General features: G+C 40.7%; 1 protein-coding gene across 2 annotated transcripts in view; it reads left to right on the top strand.

Moving 5' to 3' along the window:
• Positions 1-360: 360 nt before the first annotated feature.
• The window catches only part of RBM47 (RNA binding motif protein 47), a 41,220-nt gene continuing 18,208 nt past the window's right edge, over positions 361-23,372 (top strand). For both annotated transcript variants that reach the window (XM_021537243.2, XM_021528849.2), the window contains exon 1: positions 361-522. The gene's annotated coding sequence lies outside the window, so the exon portion shown is untranslated. The remainder of the gene's footprint in view (positions 523-23,372) is intronic.

Raw genomic sequence — 23,372 nt, 5'->3', positions numbered from 1 at the left:
TGCAGTTCAGGTCTTTTTGTTATCATTTTGTAGTTTTGGCTCTCATTTGTTTGAGTGCTCTCTTATGCAAAAGATTTACTTGGAAATTTATGTACTCCCACAAATTAAGCATTCACTCAGCCCTCAGCAAGGCACGCCTAGGCTTGCCTGCAACCTTAGAACAATACAGGGAAAGGTTATCATGACTTACCTGCCACAAATTATCTATTAATAGCGCCACTTATGTACCTTTTTTTTTACCCTTCATGACATGCTTTCCCTAGATCTCCCTCTTAGCAAGTTTTCATTTTCTTGAGTGCCTTGTTTTCCCTGCGGAGAGCAGGGCAGGTAAAAGAGCACTGGCTCTGCCCCCGTGGCCCCGGCAGCACCTTCGCCCACAGGTGTTTGCCAGGAGGGTGGGACAGGGGCTGTTCACAGCCTGGTAAAACATTGACCAGCGCTGGAGGCACAGGGCTGCCAGGCAGGCAGCAGCAGAGCCCAGCCGCAGCCAGTGCCCACGGGAGCTCGCCAGCTTCTCCCCAGGTACCGTTCTCCACTTTCATTTTCCCGGCCTTGAAAGGCAGAAGGGCAATAGTGCTGGGTTATGGGGTTTGCCAAAGCTTGTCTCCCTGGAAGTGGTAAGAGGAGTTTGTCTTGTTATTTTGCAGTTTGCTTTTATCAACTTTAGTTGGCTGAGCGGTGTCATCTAGAGTATGGGTTGATTAACTCACGATTGATTAGCTAGTTGTTTGGATTTTGTTTTACCTTCACATAAACAAAATTAGTGCATAATTGCATTTGAAAATGTCATTGTCTTCTAATAAAACTCAAACCTGACTTCTGCTCATCTTCCAACTGAAGAGTAGGCATAATCGTCAGAGATTTTAATGAAAATGTGTAATCCAACAGGGATGTGGGTAGTGACTCATGATGAAAAATACTTGCTGATTTTTGACCGAGCTTTGCAAAAATAGGCAAAGTGACTAATTTTTTCAAGATTATTTCCATGTTCCTTGGAACATGGAACATGGGCACTAGACACAGAAAAAATGCCAGGATTTAAGTTCCTAGTATGCACATGCCACTCAGAGGGGTTTAGATGAATAGTTTCAAATAATTGTTTAAAATTTGTTCAGTGACTGAAAGTTTCTGCCAGCCAACAGAAACTGACTCATTCATGCAGGAGCTATCCTTCATGTGTGCTTTGCTGATCTGCATGTGTCTTTATAAAAGTATGTATCGTGACTCCTCAGAAATTACTTTTTACACCCCAGGCAACTGTTGAATAATCCTGAAGAAGGCTCAGTGTGAAGTAAATGACATGTCTGTATTCATGATTTATCATCAGTATGTTTTGTGTGCTAAACAAAATGCAAGAGATTTTTTAAAAAAATAACTTGCTGCTTCCAGTTAATCAGTGTCTTGCCCTAGCTGTGCTTGCTTCATGTTTAAATCCTTCCTGATGTGACAGAGATTTTCTTGATGTGTTTGCTAACTGTGCTTGCACATGACATGATATTTATGCTCAGTACATGCTCTGTGGTGTAAAGTTGTACTGGAGTGTGGTAACACATTTGCTTTATTAAAAGTAGTCTAAGTGTGGCTCCAACTCTTAGCAGTACTAAAACTCCTAGAGTAAAGTACAAGGAAAGATTGGTGGAGAGCAAAGCAACTGGATTCCCACAAAAGGCTGCTTTAAAGGATTGAAATATGATTCAATAAAAATTTTGGTAAAGGCTGCATCACAGTTTCAGTCTGTTGGTGAGTTTGTAGACATAAAACATGACTATGATTAAAACCTGTGATTTTCATCTGTGTCACCGTGTTGTGGAATTCTTGCCCTGTCCTCCCAGGAACAGTATTTGACAGTAAATCAGGCTGATGTAAAAGTTTCTTTTGCGGTAAAAAAAAAAATGGCAAAATCTTATCTGACAGTCCACAGACAATATCTGTCCTGTTTGAGACAGCTTTCAGGATAAGGGAGCCATCTGTAAATTATGAACAATTTAAATTGTTTCAGTAAATAGTAACATATCATTGCATGCTAAAATGAAGCAAACTGGTTTCATCCCCCATGCTTGGTTTTCAGCACAGCTGTTTACCAAGTTTCAGTTGGTTAAACCTGTGTACATAGACTGAAAGGAGCAGGGCTGCACAGGGATCACGAGGATAATCTGGTCTGCAAAACATTTTCTGGATATAGAAGGCAAAAAAACCTGAGACTATTGTTTAGACTGGACTAGTTATAGAGTTGCTAGTTAAAAACAAGTCTCTCTTCACCCTTGAAGGCACTTCCTGTGACACAGGCTTTAATGCTAGACCTATATGAAATAAAATGTCCTGGATCCCACAAAGTTCACATGATGATGCTATTTTAAATTTCTAATTTATATTTGAACCAGAAATTACCATAATAAGGGAGTATATTAAGTGTGCATTATCTCTTCAGATACTTTGGGAGTGATGCTCCCAATATAAGGGCCAGATATTCGAATGGCAAATAAAGAAGCCCTGCTTAACAAAAACCCTCATGCAACCAGGATTGCAGAATGGGCATTGCAAAACTCTGCTGTCTCCTCCCTGGAAGGTGTCAGGATTTCCCAGCTTGCCCATGCTTGCCAGGGCCCACAAGGCGAGCAGTGCCCCTTTGGATGCTGGAATAGCTTCAGTCCCTGCTCCCTGTGGGTGAGTGACTGGGCTGCCATTGGGAGGATGCCCAGAGGAGCATCCGGGCCCTGTTTTCAGTGACCTCCTGCACTTGAGCGCTCGTTCCGGTGGCTTACATTTGCTTACTGTTCTTGTTTGTGTAGCAGCTATGACACCACTACTGAGATTCCCCATTACAAAAATGTTGACAACAAATCACCTGGATGAGAAGGGTAACTTGTGTCTTGCTGTGCTGGACCTCTTCATTTAAGAGCCTACCCCAAATGAGAAGTTTGTAGTTACTTTTTTCCCCCTGACAGCCACATGGCAGCTGATTATGGCTATTGCAGATGCTTTAGGCTTAAGGCAGAAGAGCAAGAGCTCTGCAGTCTCTGGCAGAAGATTTATTCCTTCTATGAAGAAAAGCTACTGGCTTTTCTTTCTAAATATTGGACTATCTTTTCTATAGAAGTTTACTTGTATATGACCCACATGACCAGAAAAACCTCTTTGTGTCACTTTGGGAGTAATTTAAAACACTAGCATTTCAGTAATTTTTTTTTTTTTTCCTTAAGGCAGAAGTGTAAATCTTACTGGGGAACACTTTCTTTTATTAGAGTTTTCTGAGGGAAGTTATTTATATCTTCAGAGCCAATTGAAGAAGCATATTTTGAGACAATAAGTTGACTTTCCTCTTTCTGTTGCAGTGAATGAAATTATCAGGTAAAATGCAAACATTAAAATACAGTGATTAGAGACAGGCAAACTTACCTTTGCACACTTCTAGCTGAGCAGAAGTACTAGTGATGAATTAAAACCCCAGCTTTTCAATTTTGCTAAAATACACAAAGTTAACCTATTAATTGCAGCTGAATATAAAATAAAATTTCCCTAAAATTAAGTAACTTAAATTATTTTAATTACAAAAATTATTTTGTGCTGCATGTGTGTATATGTGGTTCTCAATGGTGCCAAAGAGAAATGAGTGCTTAGATCCTGATTTAGTTTTTCCTTCTTTGCAATGAGTGCTTTCAGTGATATTTCTTTATGCAATTTTTGCTTCCTGTAATAACTTTGAGAACTTTTACTTCCTCAGAAGTCAGATGCTGCACAGATCAGAGTGCAGTATATAGTAGATGATTAAGCATATCTATCCAGATAAATGGCAGTTCTGCCTTCCCCTCCCTAGTGCTGGGCCACAATGCTTCCCTTTAATTCCAGCATTAAACAATTGTCAATATCAAACACCATTTGCTTGCACATTAGAAGGCAGAAGTAGAAGTAACAACAAATAATTGTGCATAGATGTTTTTAGTGGCTGAACTAAACAAAGGCTTTTGTCTCATACCGCAGTATTCCGATTCAGAGATTTACCACTCTTCTTCCCTGCAACTCCCAGGCTGTAAGGCTGAAAAGCAAAAAGACACTGAGCAAAAGTGCCATAGTGACATTGAACCTTTGTATTTTGAAAGAAACGACTTTGAGAGGTCATCAGATTGTATCTCTTGCATCTAATGAATATTTGGATTACAACTGAAAATGCATTGTTCAAACTAAATTTTTTGGTTTTTGAGTGAAGAGTCAGCCACTACCAGCTTCTCATCCCTTCTGAAGAACTGCAGAAAACAGTCATTATTCCAGTCTTTCCTACCTCCTGTGAAGATATTATCAGACAAAATGGTGTGGTACTATAGCAGCAATGTAGTTTTTAATAGTCTCCAGAAAAATTGCGCATCTTGCTCTTATCTTCTTTTCTCTGGGAAATCTATGTTACTGCAACTGGAAGCAGCTCCCACAACAGCCCTTAAACAAACTGTTAGCTGGGATCATGCTAGGCTTTACTGAACAGAATACTTTCACCTGAGAAATTTGGGATGCTTTAAAAGGAGCATTGCTATGTAAACATTTTGTAATGCACGGAAACAGCTTTTGCCACCCTTGTTTATGGCACTTTTGTTAATGCTTCTCCAAGTCACAGCCACTCTGTCATGAAGCTCTTCCTTGAATGGTTCCCAGAAACTATCAAACCACACCTGTAGTTAGCTCTGTATGGGCAGACAACTTTATAAATCTGAAACTAAGGACCTGACAATAGACAATCTGTGGATAAGCATCTTCAGGATTAATTTAGCAGGATTACTTGGTCCATTATTGTTAATGGGAATAATTGATAAAATCTTGATTCTGCAACCCCCCCTCTATCTGGTAGCAGGTTTGTACCTGTTAACTTTATCCTGGGGACCTGCATTGCAATTACATCCTACATACTGAAAGGACTGTGCTCATGAGAAAATATGAAAAGGCAATGCATGTCTGGGTCACTGTATGGATGTAACATCAAGGGTAGTTCTGAATGGATTGCCAGGGGAAAACAGGCTGTAGTGCCAAAAAATTAGTAGGGTGTGCCTATGGACCCCATTCTCTATATTGCTATATTTTCATCTGCACAGCATTTTTATTACAACTTCTTGTCAATCAGTATAGAAGCACAAAGCTTAGCTCTGCATCAGCACTTAGGTGGGAATCTCTCAGCAGAGGGGACACTGTCTGAAATTGAGTAAAGCCATTATTACCATACCACAGTGCCTGCAAAACCAATATCATAGGGGAGAGTGGGAGATGATCAAATACATCTATCCAAATGGGCACCACTGATCTAGAGATCTCTGTGGAGAGAACTTGATATGGTGGTGGGCATGGGGGAACCCTGCTGCCCGTGGTTGAGAGAAGGCTGAAAGGCAGGAAGAGGCTCTGACACCTGGACAACATTGAGAAAAATTCCATGGAAGAGAGCAATGTCACAGAAACAAGCAGGGAGAATGGTGGGAGAAGGGAGTGGGGGAGCAGTAAGATGGGCTGATGAGCAGCTGCCCAGACATCAGAAGAGCTGCCTGTTTCAGGGGTGCATCACATTCTGTAGCGAAAGAGTGTCATTTGGCTGGAAATGCAGGAGTAGAGTGCTGAGGAGCAATATAAGGGGCCTAAAAAAGCCTCTCTTCTTGACAACAGGCAACAGGCTCTTCCTTTTCACAATCCAGACATAAGGAGAATGGACAGTACATCCAGTGGAAATCTATTTTGACAGGCTCAACAGGTTACAGTCCTCTTCCTCAAAGCCCTGATGGGGTATCATCCTGAACAAAAGTCAGCAAAGACCTCCTGATCCATTTTGTGTTGTGCAGTTGCTCCAATGAGGCTGAAGAAAATTTCTTTCTGATCAGCCAGAGTGAAAACCACCACTGTGATTCTGTACTACCACCCTTAGGACAGATAGCCCACATTAAAGCTAGAGTCATGCACAGCTGTTGAATATGGTATTGTTCTAGATGCCATTTTTCACTCTAGGAGTACTGCATTTTGTGGTGCAGAATATTTTGATGTAAATGGGAAGTTAGTGTTGATGTTGGATACAAATGCTGTGACTTTCACTAATTGGAATAATGTACATATCTGCAAGTGAGCATTTTTCAAAGTGACTGCTTTCTGCACAGGTGTAAAAGATATGTTTCAGTGAAAAATGTGTTTCTTTTTAGTTTGTCTTAAAAATGGTAAATGGAAAGGTGAGCAGCCCTCTGTAAATAGAAAAGGATACATACAGAGATTTCTTTTAAACTCCGTGATGACATATCTTCTCAACACAAGAAAATAGGGAAGGCATGGAAATTAAATCCAGTTAAGGCATTTCAGTTTATGTTCATTCAACAACATAGCCTCAGCTCAGGTCTTCATTTGCATTTCAACGAGGAAGTTTCAATAAAGGAATTGTTGAATTACTTGGGAGTGTCTTTAGGGCAGTGTGAAAAGACAGTGAAAACTCTTCTGTTCATTAACCACAGTGGCAGGAAGTTTACTGAGACTTCTGGGTACATTTTGGGGGATGCAGGGAGGATCCACCCCCAACAGCACGTGTGTAGTTTTAGACACAGTGTCATTTTGTTAATGTGATGAAATTTAAACTGTTTTCACTTGCTTACATATTTTGCTTCATCAGGAGCCTAATTAAAGCTTTGTTTTGTGGAAAACTGAAGAAGTAGGTTAAAAACAGGTCAAGAGGAATAATTTCAAAAACATAGACAATAATCATTCTTAGTCAAATTTTAGAATTTCTGATGGACAATAGCAAAACTTGTATACTTGTGCTTTCATGAATTCTTCCCTTTCTTTCCTTATGGTGATGAGCAGCCTTCTTAAACTCCTACCTGATGAAGTGAAGGGACTCTGTGCTAGCACCACATAGCAGAACTTCATGGTGCAGATCTCCATTAGCCCTGGGTATGTAGGACACTGTTGTGACCTCACTGGACTTTGTGTCCAGAGTCCATGATTGCTGTCCTTGGCAAGTTATTAACTGGCACTTAATTTTATAATGGTGCTGCACTTTGGGGCCTGATTGCTTTGCTCTTGAATATGCCATAAAGGTACATTAAACAAAAAAGGAGGGGCAGGGGGGAAGGGGCCAGGAAGATTACTTTCAAGAGGTCAGATTTTTGCAGGTTTTTTAGGAAGTAAATTTTTTGGAATAGAGTTGTGTTAACATGCCAGGCTATGGGAGATAGGATCTGTGTTTTGGTGGTTTTTTTTTTTGTTTGGTTGGGTTTTTTTCCTCATGCTTGTCCAATCCAGTTCCAAGGATTTTGCTGTTTTGTTTAAGCTCAGGTTTTCCAGAGTTGAAATTATGTAAATTATTTAATTTTATGTTTCTGTGAGTGAACTGCAAGCAATTAAAAAAAAAGTTATTCTGTCTTGTAGACAAGCAGGCACTGAAAACATCTCTGGTTTGTGTCCTTCAGGCTGTTAGCAAGTAAGATCTGCGAGTTTGTGTGAGGGGGGTGTACACAAGGACCTGACAAATAGATGTGAAAACAAGTCCCTCTGCTCCTCTTCTTTAATCCCTCTGATCACCTTAACTCTGGAAGGCAGTTAATATTCAATATTCCTATATCTGCAGGTGAAGTTTTGATATTAGAGATTATGGCAATTCTTGACAGAAAGGCGATTGCACATAGCTCAGCAAGTGGCATATGACCATTCCAGATCTGACTTTCACCTGATCAAAAAAGCAAAAAAACCTCTAATTTTTTAAGTAAGCAACTTTACAGATGTTAAACATTTTTACCTGTGGAGGCAGCTTTTTGAGGCCTCAGATTAACACATTATATTAGTGGTTTTCTTACATGCAGTAGTCCTGTTTGCTTATAAAAATATCTGGGACTGGCAGTTTTTAGTCATAGTTAATTTATAGTGTCTATAAGTCTCCTGTCAGGTCTATCAGTAACAGATCAAAAGGGTCAAATATTTGGGTTTTGCTGGGGTTTTTTGGAAAATAAATATGGGACTGACTAAAGAGGCTGGGAGGTTGGTTTTTATAAAAACCATCACCAGAACAAATGTACCCATCTGAATAATCTCTTCTGCTTTCAAATAGGATTTATTTCTGATTCTTAACACACTCTATTTCTCATTTATTCTTCTGACCGCTCATGTGAAAAAGAACAGACACAAATACCAGGAAGATGGGACCCCTTCCCCAGCCATAGAAGCAAGGGAAGTTCACAGGGAAGGACAGGAGAGCGGCAGCCCAGGCCACAGTCCCAGCTGTCCGGAGGGCCTGTGCATGGTGACTGCACACCCTGGCCCATAAGCAGACAGGTCCAGTGGAGAGAGAGCAGTGTGGCCTTGCTGAGGAGGACACAATGCACAGGCATGATGGACATTGACTGGGCAGCTACTGAAAGGGGAAGTGTTCAACCCTTTGCAGCTTCTCAGATTATTATACGGCAATTAAAATAGCCCCCCTCCATGTAAAAGCATGCCATCAGATAACAGGACACTCTGACTCATTAAATGGATCCTTGCCAAAATTGTTTCTGGAGTGTTCCAGTTTCTTGCTTGGGTCACGATGTTAAATCATTGCTTGTACTCAAGTTCTATGAGCCAACTCAATGGTTGAATAGACCTATAAACACAGCTGTGCTGGCAGCTACCTTTTAAAAGGTTTTATCCAAGCATTGGACTTAACTTTTAAAAATAGCCTGTTTCTTCTGCACAGCCTCTCATCTTCAAAGCATGACCTCCTTGCTGAAATCTGGGTGTGAAATATGACTTTCCTATTCACTTGCTAGCAGTTGGGATGCTTTCTGTGCAAGTTGGGTGTAATGGCACAGTATTTCATTCCTGTTTGGTGATCTAAGGCTCTCAGCAGCAGGCTGTGCCATGACGTGACTCTCTGTCCTCTGCTTGCCTGTCTCTTCCCAGGGGAAGATGCCATTTCCATTTGTGGGTTTTTTTTAACCACTTGCACTGCAAATGACTACAAGAGGGGAGCAGGCATAGGGACGTTTGCAGCATCCTCTAATTGGTCCAATGCTAGATGCACATTTTTAATGAAATAACCTTTTAGTTTCTGCACATTTGTAAATGAAATAACCTTATAGTTACAGGCCACATTTCATACAACTACTCCACTTCTGAGAAACCAGAAGGAAAATTAATTTTGCCTCACCTGACTCCAGGGTAGGTTTTTCCTGGCAGGTTTCAGTAGAATCACAGGAAGTCATTTGGAAGTATGCACCAAACATGTACAGCTTGCACTTCAGACTTCCAAATTTATTTTGCCTGCTAGATATTGTTTTTTGTAACCAGCAGTTTTCACTTATATTTACTAAGTATGCTGTGTTGCTTAAGAAAAATAAAAGTAGGTAGCAGACAGTTTATTAATCTAAATTAATATCAATGTATTATTTGTGTCAGAAGCTGGAAGAGAGCTGCTAACCTCTCTGGAGCAGGCTGGCTCATTCCATATAACAGGTATCCCATGTCTTCTCTAGTACATGCGATGACCCTCCTAGTTCTAAGGCATAATTATAATTTCTAATATGCTTTGTGTTTGCTGTCAGCTCCTGAAGTATAGCAGAGGGGTGTCATGAAACTGTGCAGTTAACCAGAGCATAAGGCCACACAGGGTCACCTGGGAGTGCAAAAATCCTCTTAGAAGATTCTGCTGCATCAGCCCAGGCAGCCAATCCTGGCACTAGCTGATCCATTTTGTCTGTCCCTGGAGCCACATTTTGACTTTGGTCAGGAAGAATTGGCTGATTCTCTTTCTCAAAAAAAAAAAAAAAAAAAAAAAAAAAAAAAAAAAAAAAAAAAAAAGACCCAAAATAGAGCAGAGGGGTTCATTGGCTGGGAATGGACAGGACACATGTACCATCCCCTGCTGTCTCACAGGTCCAATGGAGTTGCAGCACAGGCAGTAGACAAGTCCTTCCTTCACCAGGAATCTCCTCCTAGGAGTAAAAGTGATCCTTGTTCAGAAGGTTTCTGCAGCTCCTCCTCAAGATATGAGAGCTAAAGTCCAGGCAATGTGCTTATGTTATGGCCTGTTGAGAATTTTTTAAAGCAAAACAGTTTTGGTGCAGAGCATACATGATTAGAACAAAAAAATGTTATTTTAAAAACTCTGTTTTGATTGAAGTTTCATGTCCAGAATGCAATTTATGGCCAAACCAAGAGACAGAACTGCTGCAGAGCAGGGCAGAGAATCTGAGTTGTGAGACACCAGCAGTAACCTTTATCCCAGCTACAAAAGTTGGGGTTCTTGTGTGCCACTCTGCACAGAAATGCAACATATTCCTTTTCCCATGCCACATCTCCAGTTGTTGGTTCTTTTTTCTGAGCTAAGAACTGACACTGAGTTTTATAAAACATTGTGCTTGCAGCTTAACAGGCACTTGAAGAAACCCCTAACAGGTTTTGCTGCTATTATAAATCTGCTCTGCTTTCACACTGTTCCTTATTTTCTTTTATAATCCCAGTCTAAACATATAATTATATTCATTCTGGCTGTGCAGCTGAGGAAGCAATGACTTCCCTGTTCTGATGAGAAACAAGAGTAGTGTTTGATATTAAACAGTATGTTGTTTTGGTGCTTTTGCCACTTTTGAGTGTAAGGACATCAGAAACAAAGCCCTATAATAGTATAATAAATAAACTGTGCTTTCCCTTTGCTGAAATAAAGGCACAGTAGCAAGCAGTACATTAGCTGTTAGAGATTTCCAAACCAACAGGCAGACAAGCAATGGGATTGTTCCCTTTTACATCCTTATCAGAAGATATCCTCTACTCTTCAGATTTCTACCTGTCCTCAGTGTTTCTTCCTTGTTTCATTATAAGATCAGCTCTTCCAGAATATGTTTCTTTAAGTTTAGGTTAATTTAAAAATGATGCCTAATGAAATAAAGTACAGTATAGTCTCAGAAAATTGATTTTTACACAGGGTCAGAATGTACTGTGTACTTTTTTTGATAAAGCTTCTGTGACCTGGGCAATATGTGAGTGATTAAAGTTTGTGTTTGAAAGATAGAACTGGTATTTTATATGTTGCTGTTTTAAGACATGAGTAATTAAATCAGACCTCCCAAGTCCAGTATCTAGGCACCCATACAGTCTTCAAAGGCTCTTGAGCATGCTTAGTTCCTACTTATCTCAGTGTGTATTTGACAGACAAAGACTGGAGGATTTAAAATCATTATAGCAAGCTGCTCTATGACTAACACAACTTATTAAGTCTGCTTTTCTACAATACCACTGTAGGATAACAGAGCAATTCCAGCTTTAGTCCAGGTACCCAGCAATTCCCATCCTCCCAACCTCTCCCTTTTGCCCCTCTCTGCGCCCTGTCCTGCAGGCTGAGTGGCTGCTGAGGGCCATGGGTGCCATCACCTGCATGTTGTACAGCCCTGCTGGCCACTGCTTCCCCAAAGAGCATTGGGAAGAAGCTCAGCTCTGACTGCTTCTTCCTCAGTTTCATATAGATGTAATCTCAGAGTTAGTCCTGTCTTTCCCAAGGCTGCATGAACTCTGAGACCTCTCTCCACCCATGAGTGGCTTGACTGCACCTGGTGCAGAGATCCACAAGTGGGAATGTGGAGATGAAAGACTGGCAGACATGTCACTAGTTTGTAGGCCCTGCAGGGGCAGGGTGTGGGACCATTTTTAGGAAACCAGGATGCGAACATCACACATTCAGCAAAACCAGGAAGAGCATGCAAGTGTTAGGATGTGCAAACAGGGAAATTAACTCAGGCAAAGACAATGAGTCTATTATTGCCTGTTTGCACAGTTACAGCAGCAAATGTCGTTTGTCTTCTGTGCCGAAATGCACTCTCTCCTCTTCCAAATTTTACAGTAGTTTCTATATGTGTATGTTTTCAGTGTTGCAGCAGCTTTACTCCAAGAGCACCTGCCATAAGCCAGAGTGGCTTTAGCCTTTTAACCATGAACTACTGCTGGACTTTGTTCGCTCTGACGTGCTAACCTTTGGCCAACTGAAGTAGGAGAGAAGCTGGCTGCTCTTGGCAAAACACGATCACAGTGTACCCAGGGAGGAGCCTTTTGTAAAATGCCCTTTAATCAGTTCCAATCATTGTTAAGGGTTGTAATGATTTAGGTTTCGTTGATAGTTTCAGTAAAAGAGCATCTGAAAGCACAAGGTCTGTCCTGCTGCTCCTCTGTGACCTCCGAAGTCCCTGGCTGAGGTTTTGAAGCAGTGGATGGTCAGGTGCTGGGGACACCACATTGATGGAGGCACCAGACATGTGACAGCTTAGCAGGGCACAAACCTCCTTGTGGCAGCCAGCTGAGGAACAACCTGTAGGTTAGTCACCATAAACCATGGCAGTATTGTGGTTGCAGTTATATTTCCTATGGTATTTAGAAGGTGTTCAGGCTGTGTCAAAGGGAGCCTGGACAGTGAGACGCCTGTTTCAGTCTCTCAGGAAGCAGTAGATGCCCTAAAACACAATGTTCATTGAGGAGCTGGTTATGGAAAATCTTGTTTCAGAAATCTGTCTTCTTAGCTACTAAATACAAGAGACTGTCTTATGCTTTAGATAGGAAAGTTGATCCTTCTGTGAAGCTGACTATGCTCTGAGCATGACTGAGAATCCCTGTTAGAAACAGGCAGTCATTGTGGAGGCTTCTGTTCTCCAGGTCACCAGTGTCCTGTGCCACAGCATGTACAGCAACCCCCATGCTGTGCTCCCCAAGAGCTCTTTTAATGTTATGTTTCATCTTCTAAGGTGATGAATAACAATTTTTTTATACACTTTTCAAATGTATAAAATGGTATTTTCTGGAGTAAATACACAAAGACAAAATATTACATTTTTTTCCTCTCTGAAATGATAAAGCTCAGTAACTATATAAATAAATTACTTTTCTTACATCTTCAGAAAATAATTTTGCTTCACTTTTAAAGGCCAGGAATGAGAACAAGGCAAACCTCACAACCTGATCACTTTATTTGCTTTTTCTGGAATGTGCTCTCTTTTGCATACCACCAGTTTCATACCATGAAACATACGAAAAGTCAAATTCGTATGTCATGATATGACAGTTCATGTCAAGCATGATGATGTGGCATCAAGAATGTATTGGTTTCCTTCAAATAAACTTAATACACCAACAAAATTTCAACCACTTCCTCATATACACCGCTAAATAAAAAACAGAACAAATACTTTTCCCTACAGATAGAAAATTCAGACCTCAGAGGTGATGTGAAAATCTAAGCATTTGGACAGATGACAACCTGGTGGTTGCCACATTAATCTATGCACTAGATAGCAATATATTACATATTGATATTCAGATATTCTGTGCTAATCTTACGGCATACCAACGAGGCAGCAGGAAGGACAATGTCCTCATGCATGAGTCTCTGCCTACCCCCTTTGGTTCTCTGAAGACAGCACAGAGTCCTACAAAGGTCACATTGGAACCATTTTAGCTTGCATAGAGACTGTTGCAGCTCTTTCTCTGGGTATTTGGTAAAACACTTACTTTGAAGATGTAACCTATACATACTCCCACCAATTAAATGTACTTCTTTTATGAATGAATTTACCTTGCTTATTTTTAGGAAGGGCAAAGTCACTGACCTTTTAAAGTTCCTGAGGAGATTTAATTTTTTTTTCCAAAGAAAGTGAGTATCTCTGGATACTGACTGCCATTTGTCACTCATGCAATTTCCTGCTTAATTGCTGATTCATCTTGCAAACAGCTCATATCTCAGGTGCATGATGAGCATTATGTCTGCCCCACAGCAGAACAGTTGATCACATGGGTTATATCTCTGCTAACAAGTAAAACATGCTGGGGTGTCTTCACTGGACCCAAAGACAGCACAGCAGACAATCTTTTAGATGAAGCCTTCTCCTTCCCCTCCCAAAATAAGGTGGCCTCAACACATGGCCTAGCTTGGGTAGTCCAAGTGTCAGCATCCACCCTGCAGAAGAGAAGAAATCTGAGAGAGAAACACAGCAGAGCTGAGAGTGCAGATACTGTGGCTCCAGCCCCTCCTTTAACCAAAGTAAAAGTATCTCCCTGTTTCAGGACCATTTCATGTAGCTTCCAAGTCTGAACTTAAGGATTTCGTTACTGCCAGTTTAGAAATGTCCTCTTGAAAATACAAACCTTCTCTTAGAGATAGGAACTGTGGGACTTATGCTCTTCCTGAATGAGATATATCTCCTGCTTAGGTGTTGTCAATGGCTCAAGAGTGGCAGTTCCTGGGTCATTGTAGAGATATTTTCTTTACCAAGAAAGGGAAAGAGCAAATTGGCTAGTGGATTTAATACTTACTGTCATTCAGAGCATTCTTTTCATTCCTAGATATTTCAGCTATTATGGTTCTTGAAATCACAGACACTTTGCCTGGTTTATCTTGTCAAATATCTGTTGAGATATGTCACCAGCACTCTGAGATTTTTTTTTTTTTTTGAGAAAGAAGCATTTTATAGCACAAGTATAGCTCTGTAAAAAGAATCACCTCACTTTGGTTATTGAGAGCTACCCATTAACACAGCCTTTGAGCACTTTCAAGTTTAATTAGACTGGCTCTACCCCACAGGGTAACCTGAGCAGCTCTGGCAGTCAGGGGGATGATGCCTGAGAGTCCCACACCAGCAGTGGGCCCTGGCCCAAGTGCAGCTGCAGAGGTTAAAGTACCTTTTTACTATTTAAGCATGTTTCATTAAGGTGAGCATTTTTACTGCAAGGTTGCAAAGTTTCTATCAAGAGTCGCTTAGGTTACACTTCTGTTTGTGTGCCATGCATGTGGCTGGGTATAGATGTAGCTCTAGGACTTGCCTGTGCTGTAGATAACATTTGGTGCAATAACAGATAAATCCATCCTGTTTCCTACACTGCAGAAGCACACCTTAGACTGGCAACATAGCTCAAGTCGCCCCAAAAGAGCAGCTCAGGAACAGCTTGTTTCTGGTACAATGCTGGCTGCTGAGAAGAAAGTTCAGCTGGAAGCAAGTTTGCAGCCCCATTCCTGCCTGCCCATAGGGAAAGTCAGCAGTGGAGAGGAGCAGACAGGATGCAGAGGCTGGCAGGGGAGCCAGAGTGCTGAGCTGAGGTTAGGTAAGGCAAGGGCACATGACAGCATGGGTAAATCTGTGCTGGACCACATGGACAAAATCTGCTGTGCTGTGGGCACAGAGATGTGACCCCACTCCTGCAGCACCCACCACTGATGGGAGACTGAGTCACAGCAAATTCCCTCCTTGTGAAGTCCCGTTACAGTCTGATTAACACAGACTTCTGTGGTAATGCTGCCTTTGCCGTGCATGCCAGTTCAGACTCTGCCGACATCATCAAAAGCTGCTTTTTCTAATCCTGAGAGTAAATCTGTTCTTTGAGAAATGGAAGCTGTGGAGATGTAGTAAAATATAATACAAGAGATGCTGGAATTAATGGATATTGTAAATTCCCCAGCAGATCATTCAGTCTCCTGTAGTGTAAAATTTTCCTTCATGTTACTGGGAGGCAGAAAAATAAATTTGCCTTCCTAAAGGAAACTCTGTCAGTTTCCTTATTGGATTACCTCTTTTTACACACAATTTCCATGTGATGCTTATTGTTTTATTTTCAATAAGACATTAAGAATGAAAATAGAAAAGCTTATGCCCTGACCAAAGATGATATCTGTTGGCTGGAGGAAGAGTTTTTCCCTTAATATACTTATACTCCACTGTGAGCTGTAAAAAAGCAGAGCAATTACTGGAAGAGACTGTGTGTGCTAACCACACTTATTTTCATACCCTGATTTTGAAAGCTCCTGTAAACAGACATTATTACATAATGTAAATATACATTACATCTTTACTCTCCTTCTTGTGAGCATGTATCACATAACCCTGTGCTTTTCTTTGCAAAAAGGCCCTGCAAGGAACCAGCAACCAATTTTGATTATTTGCCAGTAACCTTTTAATAATCAAAATTGGTTGGTACATGTTTGGCTTGTACTGGTTGCATATCCCTGCTAGCCACAGGAGGTGGCCACTGGATACCTTTTGGTGACCTATTGAGCTCACACTGCTGTGCTGCCCCTCCTTCCTTGATTCCAACAGAACCTTCAGCCCCTCAATAGCAACAATGCTAAAATTCACCAGCTGCATACCACCAGCTGCATACAGACTTATGAAGAGTTGCAATTTGCTGTTCTACCCTCTGGTCTCCCTGGATGATTCAGTGAGCTCCGTGGTGTTACAGAAAGGCTGTCGTTTATCCCATTGTGGAATCTCATTGGCCTCTGCAGAGGAGGAGCTGTGCTGTGAAACTTGATTCAGCAGGTTTTAAAAGAAACCCTTCCCCTGTTTTCCCATGAATTTGCTTAATGCTGGTGACTTGATAAATGCTTTAAGCCAGCAATGCTGGCAGAGGCACAGGTCCCACCCTCTTTTACCCCTCTGCCAGCACAGGTGCTCAGGTGGTGTGGGTGGGTGCATGGTGCAGCTGCACAAACGCTTGTGGCAGCAATGCAGAGGCTGCAGTAAGGATGGAGTGGGACCCTCTGTAGGGTGTAAACACCAGTTTACTGTGTTGGTGAAGCTGTGGTGTGAAAGAGTGGTCTGGAGCAGCCACATCAGGCTAGCAAGGGCAAAACCTTTTTCCTATGGAGTGTTTTGTTTACCCTAGGACTGAAAGGCAATTATTATATTAACCTCCCTTGTAGATATGTCTATCCAGAACCCACCCTGTATTTATTTTAATGGAAAGCAAACATGCCACAGAAATGTAATGGCTATGGCTATATAAAAACAAAAAAAAATCTACTTTGTGTTTTGCTGGTTTCTTTCTGTTTTGTGTGCTAATTAAAAAGCTATTATACTCCATGGGTTTATTTAGTATCTATCTTCTTACATTTTGGAACCCAAAGGCTGCTTTCAAGTTAAATGGAAGCACAAAATTCTACATGGGGAAACTGAGCCTGACTGTTACAGTGATTCTCTGTGCTGATTTCCGTTGCAGAATGACAATAAAATTGATTTTTGCCAAGAATATAACAAAACCTTTTCCTTGTGACTGTAAAAGCTATCAGAGCAAATCCCACTGCCCATGAACTAGACAAGCCTAAGACTAAAAAAAAATGGGAAAGCCCAAAGTGTGCTTGGCCAAATTTCTCCCTGTTGTTACTCCACCTTCAGGTCTGTGACTTTGTCATCTCCATGGTGGAATAAGGCATGTGGCTGGTGGCAGAACAGATGGGGAGTCTATCTTTAAAAGGGCAATTCTCTGTGATGTAGCAAGGTAAAAACCTTGACATAGGTTATGTGTAGAAGAAGCTTGGACGTGGGAGAACTTGGAAAGCTGTACCTGTTACAGACTTTATGTTCTCTGAAGGATCTTCCCAGGTTTTGGCCTGCAATATCTTAGGGAAGTCAAGAAATGACAAAATCTGATGTATTAACTCACATTGTATATGAACATGTGTAAAATAACATGTTATTAATTTAAATAAAGTGGTGTTGTCCCTTTAAACATTCAAATAGGCAATAAAATTGTTCTGTAAACATGTGGGAACCTGTTCCACCAAATACAGTGCCTTTGTTAAATAGAGAAGGAAATTATAGAAAAGGGGAAAAAATGCTGTTTGTTACATTATGAGATCCCAGTTTTTGTGGCTGTATTGTGACTGATACTGGGTTTATGCGTGAATAGACTGATCAAGACTTTCTGAGATTGAGATTAAAGACCTTTCTAGTCACTCTTAGATTCATGTGTCCTTTCAGTGAAATATTTTACTTGGTACATTCCCTTCTCTTTTGACTGCAGTCTCTCAGTAGTTTTTGAAGACCAAATAAAACCATAAAGGCCAACCCATTTCTCACTTCTTACTCTCCCTTCTCATTTCACTTGCTCACATGTCTGCACTGTCACATAATACTAAGTTTCCATCATGTAATATCTCCTGAAAATCTATTTACTACCATAATCATCAAAAATACTCACTCTTATCTGGGCAATGACATCCTGCCAATAAAATGATGAGCCTGTGGTCAGCCTCTGGATCTCCCAAAGCATTTGGGTTTGATCTTTCTAAAAATCTCAGAAGCAGATCCAGTGCTTCATTAGAGCTTGTCATCACACTGAGGAGCCTGGTGCACTCCATCTGTAAAGGCCAGTTGATGTGTCTATTTGTAGAAGAGAGACAACTGAGGGGAAACACACCAACCCATTGGAAGTCTTTTCTACATCAGGGAGAAGGTCCCATTCCCCCCCCATTCCCCATATTCCAATGAATATCACTTTTTTCTTTACATTTCCAGCCTTTTCTATCACTGTGTTGAGGAGAATAATTATTTAGGAAAAATCTTTCGCCTGCAGTCCCACTACATTAAAAAATAAAAGGCAATGGAAGGTTTGTACTGATCTGGACTATTCCCTTTCACATCTCTTAGGATTTATTCCCTGCTTCACTGTCAATAATTAAAATGACAAAACGACTATATAGATATAATATTATTGTAACAGTGGGTGGGTTTTATTCATTGTAGTCAGCTGTACATTAGGAAAGAAGTGCTTATATTTTTACCCCCGAGCAATGGATGCTGTATGAAGAGAGGAACATGTGGGGCATATACAATCCATTCTCCCTGCTGCTTGTATGGCTCTGCCCTTAACATTTTTCCACTCTTCCTTACATGCCATCATAAAAAGGTATATAAAGAGTCATGCAATCATTATGAACACAGTGGGTTTGAAGTCAAAGGAAACCAGGTGTCTAATGTCAGGGAAAGCTGGGACACACTGCAGAACTCTGCCCTTACTTCTGAAGTTTCTTATAAAAGCACAGCCTGTGAGAAAAACTAATATATTTTTAAATTCTGCCACTGGGAATGGTAACACCTCAGAATACCCTGCACCAGATGATCTGTTGATGATCCTTGCTTTAAATAATAATGGGAAAATAACTTGGAAACTAACAACAGGATGCAGCTAAAAGTGAACATATGAAATGAAAGCCATGGGCTCAGGAAGCCTTTCTACATGACCCTAATTGACACAACATTTGAACAGCCTTCTGAAAATGAGTCCATCAGCTCACTAGCATCAGTGCTTTCTCACTTACACCAGAGCAGTCTTCTCTGGGCGTTCAAGTACACACAGTTGTAGCTGATAGGATTCACTTTACAATATTTTTAGCTATAATTTTTTGGTTTGTTTTCCAACAGAAAAATATGAAGTAAGAGAAAGATACTTAATTTTAAAAAATCAATTAATTTGATGGAGTTTTGCAAATTCATAACTGCCTATTTTTTATATTCACTTTCTTATAGAGATCAGTGGGATTGAGGCATGGATCTTATTTTGGCAGAATCTCTTTTTCCCAGTTTTGATATTGATTTTTTCCATAGTCTTGGGAAACCATTTACATTTCCATGCTGCAGCTTCCCTGCCTGCAGGGCAGTACCTGCTTCTCTGCAGCTCTTATAGTTTAACATTTGCAGGGATGAACTCTGAAGATGAAAGACTTGCACAGTAGACTTGGGCTGCCAGCACTCTGGGACCAGGATCCAGGCTCCAGGTGTGTTTGTACAGTGCCTAACACACCACAGCCCAGTACAGTGAATAAACAAGAATAAAAATCCAGAACAGAGTGATTGTAATCACCCATTGGTTTGCAGTGTAAGTAGAACAGGTCTCCTTCCTGTTTGCTTTCAGAAACCACCACAAAGATGCTTCTTTTGCTGTCTTTGCCATCCTCCACATTTTTCTCTCTAACTTGTAGGCTTCTAATTTAGAGTGCTTACCTCTACACCCACTGACGCCCCCCACCCCTCTTCTCTATTGATCAACCTCTGATTTGGCAATATAAGGTTTCTTCTTAAGTTTTACATGCCCAGACTAAAGGACTCAGAAGACAAGAATAAATTATTATGTAGGACATCTCAAACAAACTGGCAATGCATCCTCTGCAGAATATACTTGTATTTATGGTTTGTCACTGAGAGCTTAAGACACTTTTCCTTGCACTTGTGGATGCCCTGAGGTTGTTGCTTTTGTGCTTTGGATGGAGGTTTGGATCAAGCTTTCGTTTTGGGGTGGGAAGAACAGTAAAAAAGGAGAGAGAGAAGAAAGGAATGGTTATGCCTGTAAAAAACACCTGGGAAAGGACTGAAAACTGTAGTTGTTTTGATACCACAATATGCTGTTTGCTTTTCACCTTATTCAGGCTGTCTCCTTTCCCAGAAATTAGCAATCTCCCAAGGTATGCCCTTGCTCCCTTTTCTCCTGCTGGCTGGTTGTGCACACTGCTTGCCAAGTGGGCAAATCTATCATCCAAAGAGTGTTTCAGAGCAGTTCCTCCTCTTGGCTGCTTGAGAAGGTGTGTTGTTTGCTTTGCCTAAGTGCTCCCAGGGCCTAATGCTCCGTTGTTATGTACAGACCATTTCTACTGTCATGAATCATGTTTTACCACCCCTGTGCTTTTACTTCTGCACCAGGTGCTTTTTTTCCTTTTGAGCAAACACATTGGAGTTTCCGTGTTTACTGCTGACACAGTGCATGTCGGGTACACGGCATAGGCTGAGTTATTCCTACCGTCCCACCGCCAACATGATCACTAAATCTGCTTCTCACTCCAGGAGCTGCAGACCCTTTGTTTTTCCTACAACCAAAGGTAAATTGATTCAGTGCAGCCTGAAATAATTTTGCCAAACACACATAAAGAAAAAAAATATTTCACTGAAAAAGCCTCATGCTGTCAAGCAAAATATGCCCTTTTCTTATCTTATCTGTCGTGAGTAACCCAAGCTATTTGCACAACGCCTTGTGCTAGGAAGGAGTTGTTTGTACATGTTTCACTCCTTTTTTCCCAAGTTTTGAATTTTGAATGAAATCTTTCTCTTCAAGTTCTTTTTACCTGTTAAAATGTTACAGTTTCTCTTTTCTATGCTTCCGTGAAGGCTGGACCCAGCCCTCCCTCCAAAGATCCCTTCATTGCAGATAGTTTTCTATTAATCTTCAAACCACTTTGGAGAGCTCGCTGCGTCTGGCAGCACTAACATCCCCTCTCCCTCCCGTCCCACCCACTTAGCCTCAGCCTAAGAGCCCTTAACAAATGACTCCCAAGGAATTTAAATGGCTAACGCTCGCTGGCCAATAAAGAGATGCATAAACTCTATAACCAGGTTGCACAGCCCTTGCCATTAGGAAGAAAGGTTGCTCGGGCAAAGGCGTGAGTCCCCTTAACCTGTTGCACTTCGATCGCAGGAGCAGAGAGGTAAGGGAAATCTTGTTTGCTCTCTAGGGCTTTTTATCTGGTTTTCATTTATCAGGGTGTTGAGACCAAAAGTATGTCATCATCAAGGTATGGGTTCAGGGGTTTGCCTTCCTTTGGAGGGTCCTAAGGGGTTGTTTGAGAATTAAACAACTGCTTGTAAGATTGAGTTGTGAGATCAACATGTACCAAAAAGAATTTGCATAGCAAATACCAAAACAAATGTCAGAACAATGAACAATAAACCACTGATATTTTAGACAGAAGAAAACAAAATCATGTTTCCAATATATCTTTTCTGCTATCTTAAATTAACAAAGCAAAAGGTAGCCAATTGCAACTGCTTGACATTGTGTTTTCAATCAGTCTGTCTCTGCCACTGTCTGTGCCGCCTGGTATTTTGTTCTACTTTTTCAAGAGATTGACATAAAAAATCAAACTTTAAAAGTGGATTATCAGTTTTTGGTGCAGAATTTGGGATTTGTAGATTGAAGGTCGCTAGGAAGGTTTAAGTAAACAGGGTATATATGCAAGTATTATTAACACAAATGAATCTATACAGCTCAATTTGCATACTGAAATCTTGAAAGCATTAAAGAAAGTCTTCTTTGATATTCATATTCTACTTAAGCAGCATGTGAAATATCTAAGACTTGTATGTGACTTTGGACACATGACAATAATCTGTTCACCCTTATTTATTTAATTATTAATTTATTGTTTTACTGGGGTCAACACTGATAACAATAGTGAAGTTTGAACTTAAACCAGGAAAAAAAGAAATGTAGTTGTTGAAAGTAAGGTTCAATTAAAACCAATGACTAAAATGTCAGTTTACATGTGGACCAGATGCAGCAGCTGTATGTAATGTTGTCCTGTCCTGAGCTAGGTGGGATTGAAACCATGATTCAAAATGTATCTGTAAAGCACCTCCTCTCCCTCTGCACATCCAAAAGCTTGCCATGGATGACAAGCCTGTGCTCAGAATATTTGAGGGATGTCATGGCAAATGTTACTGCTGTCCCCTGCAGTGCTCCATGGCCTGGCAGGCTGGGTTGCAGAAAGGACATCTTTTTCAGTCATATTATCACAACTGATCTATTAAAGCCTTCACACCCAATGCAGTCTGCAGTTGGTGTTAGCTGATGGTGTTGCACCAAAGACCTTGTCAGTATGTGTAAGAGTTGAGAGAGGTTTCTAATTAAATTGACATGGTTAATCCAACAGAACATCAAAACATGTCCTTTATGTTTGTCAAGACAAGGCCACATGACTGTCTGTTAAGAATTTGTTGTAATGTTGTTGGTTTGATTATTTTTCCATGGTTTTCTCATATAGCTTTGTACTGTATAATCAAGATTAGGTAATATGTTGCATAAAAATAAAGTTAACAAAGGAGCCACCATTTTGCTACTCTTTTTAATGATTTCCATTCAATTCTGCGTTTCACCTCCAGTCTTTGCTGAAAAAATTATGTTGAATCAAATGATCCTTATCTTCTTTCTTCAGCTTCTAATTAAAAGAGAAATAATCTCACTTAAGGTCAACAAAAGGTGAATTTCAAATTATATGTGTCTCAAACCCCACTCCTTTTCGAGGGTGAACAGAAATTTCATTTTCAAAACCATAGATATTTCCAAGTGGGCTGTAATTTCAGTAGATTTACATTGTCTTGAATTAACCCAGCACAGGAAAGTTGCCCTCTGAGAGATTTCCTGCCTTGGTTAAACATTTTTTTTAATTTATAATATTAACACTGGGCACAGGTGAAGAGTGCTGAAAATCTCTTCCTTGTACTTGTAAACCTTGTTTCTCAATTCTCCAACCCAACTGTTCAAAGGTCTGTACAAACTTCTTAGATCAGAGGTCAGGTACAAATTGCTGCACTTTGCAGCTCCTTTCTGCCGATATGACAGAATTTCACAGGGGAGAGATTGACTTCCAGCCCCCACTCCTCCGCGCACGGGCAGCACCAGGCAGTTAAAATGGTGATATGTACAAGTCAGCCATTGGTACCTGGGTTTAATTAATAACTAACTGGGTTTCAGTGGTGCAAGGTGCATATTATAAAAAGGGTCAAATGTCAGTGCACAAAGGAAAAAAAAAAAAGGACAAAACCCCAGCTACAGAGTAAGCCAAATGCTTTGAGTTTAATGTACTTTCAGCAACAAACATT

The sequence above is a fragment of the Lonchura striata genome, chromosome 4, assembly GCF_046129695.1.
Source record: "Lonchura striata isolate bLonStr1 chromosome 4, bLonStr1.mat, whole genome shotgun sequence".
Lineage (NCBI taxonomy): Eukaryota > Metazoa > Chordata > Aves > Passeriformes > Estrildidae > Lonchura > Lonchura striata.
This window is presented reverse-complemented; position numbering and strand designations above follow the sequence as displayed.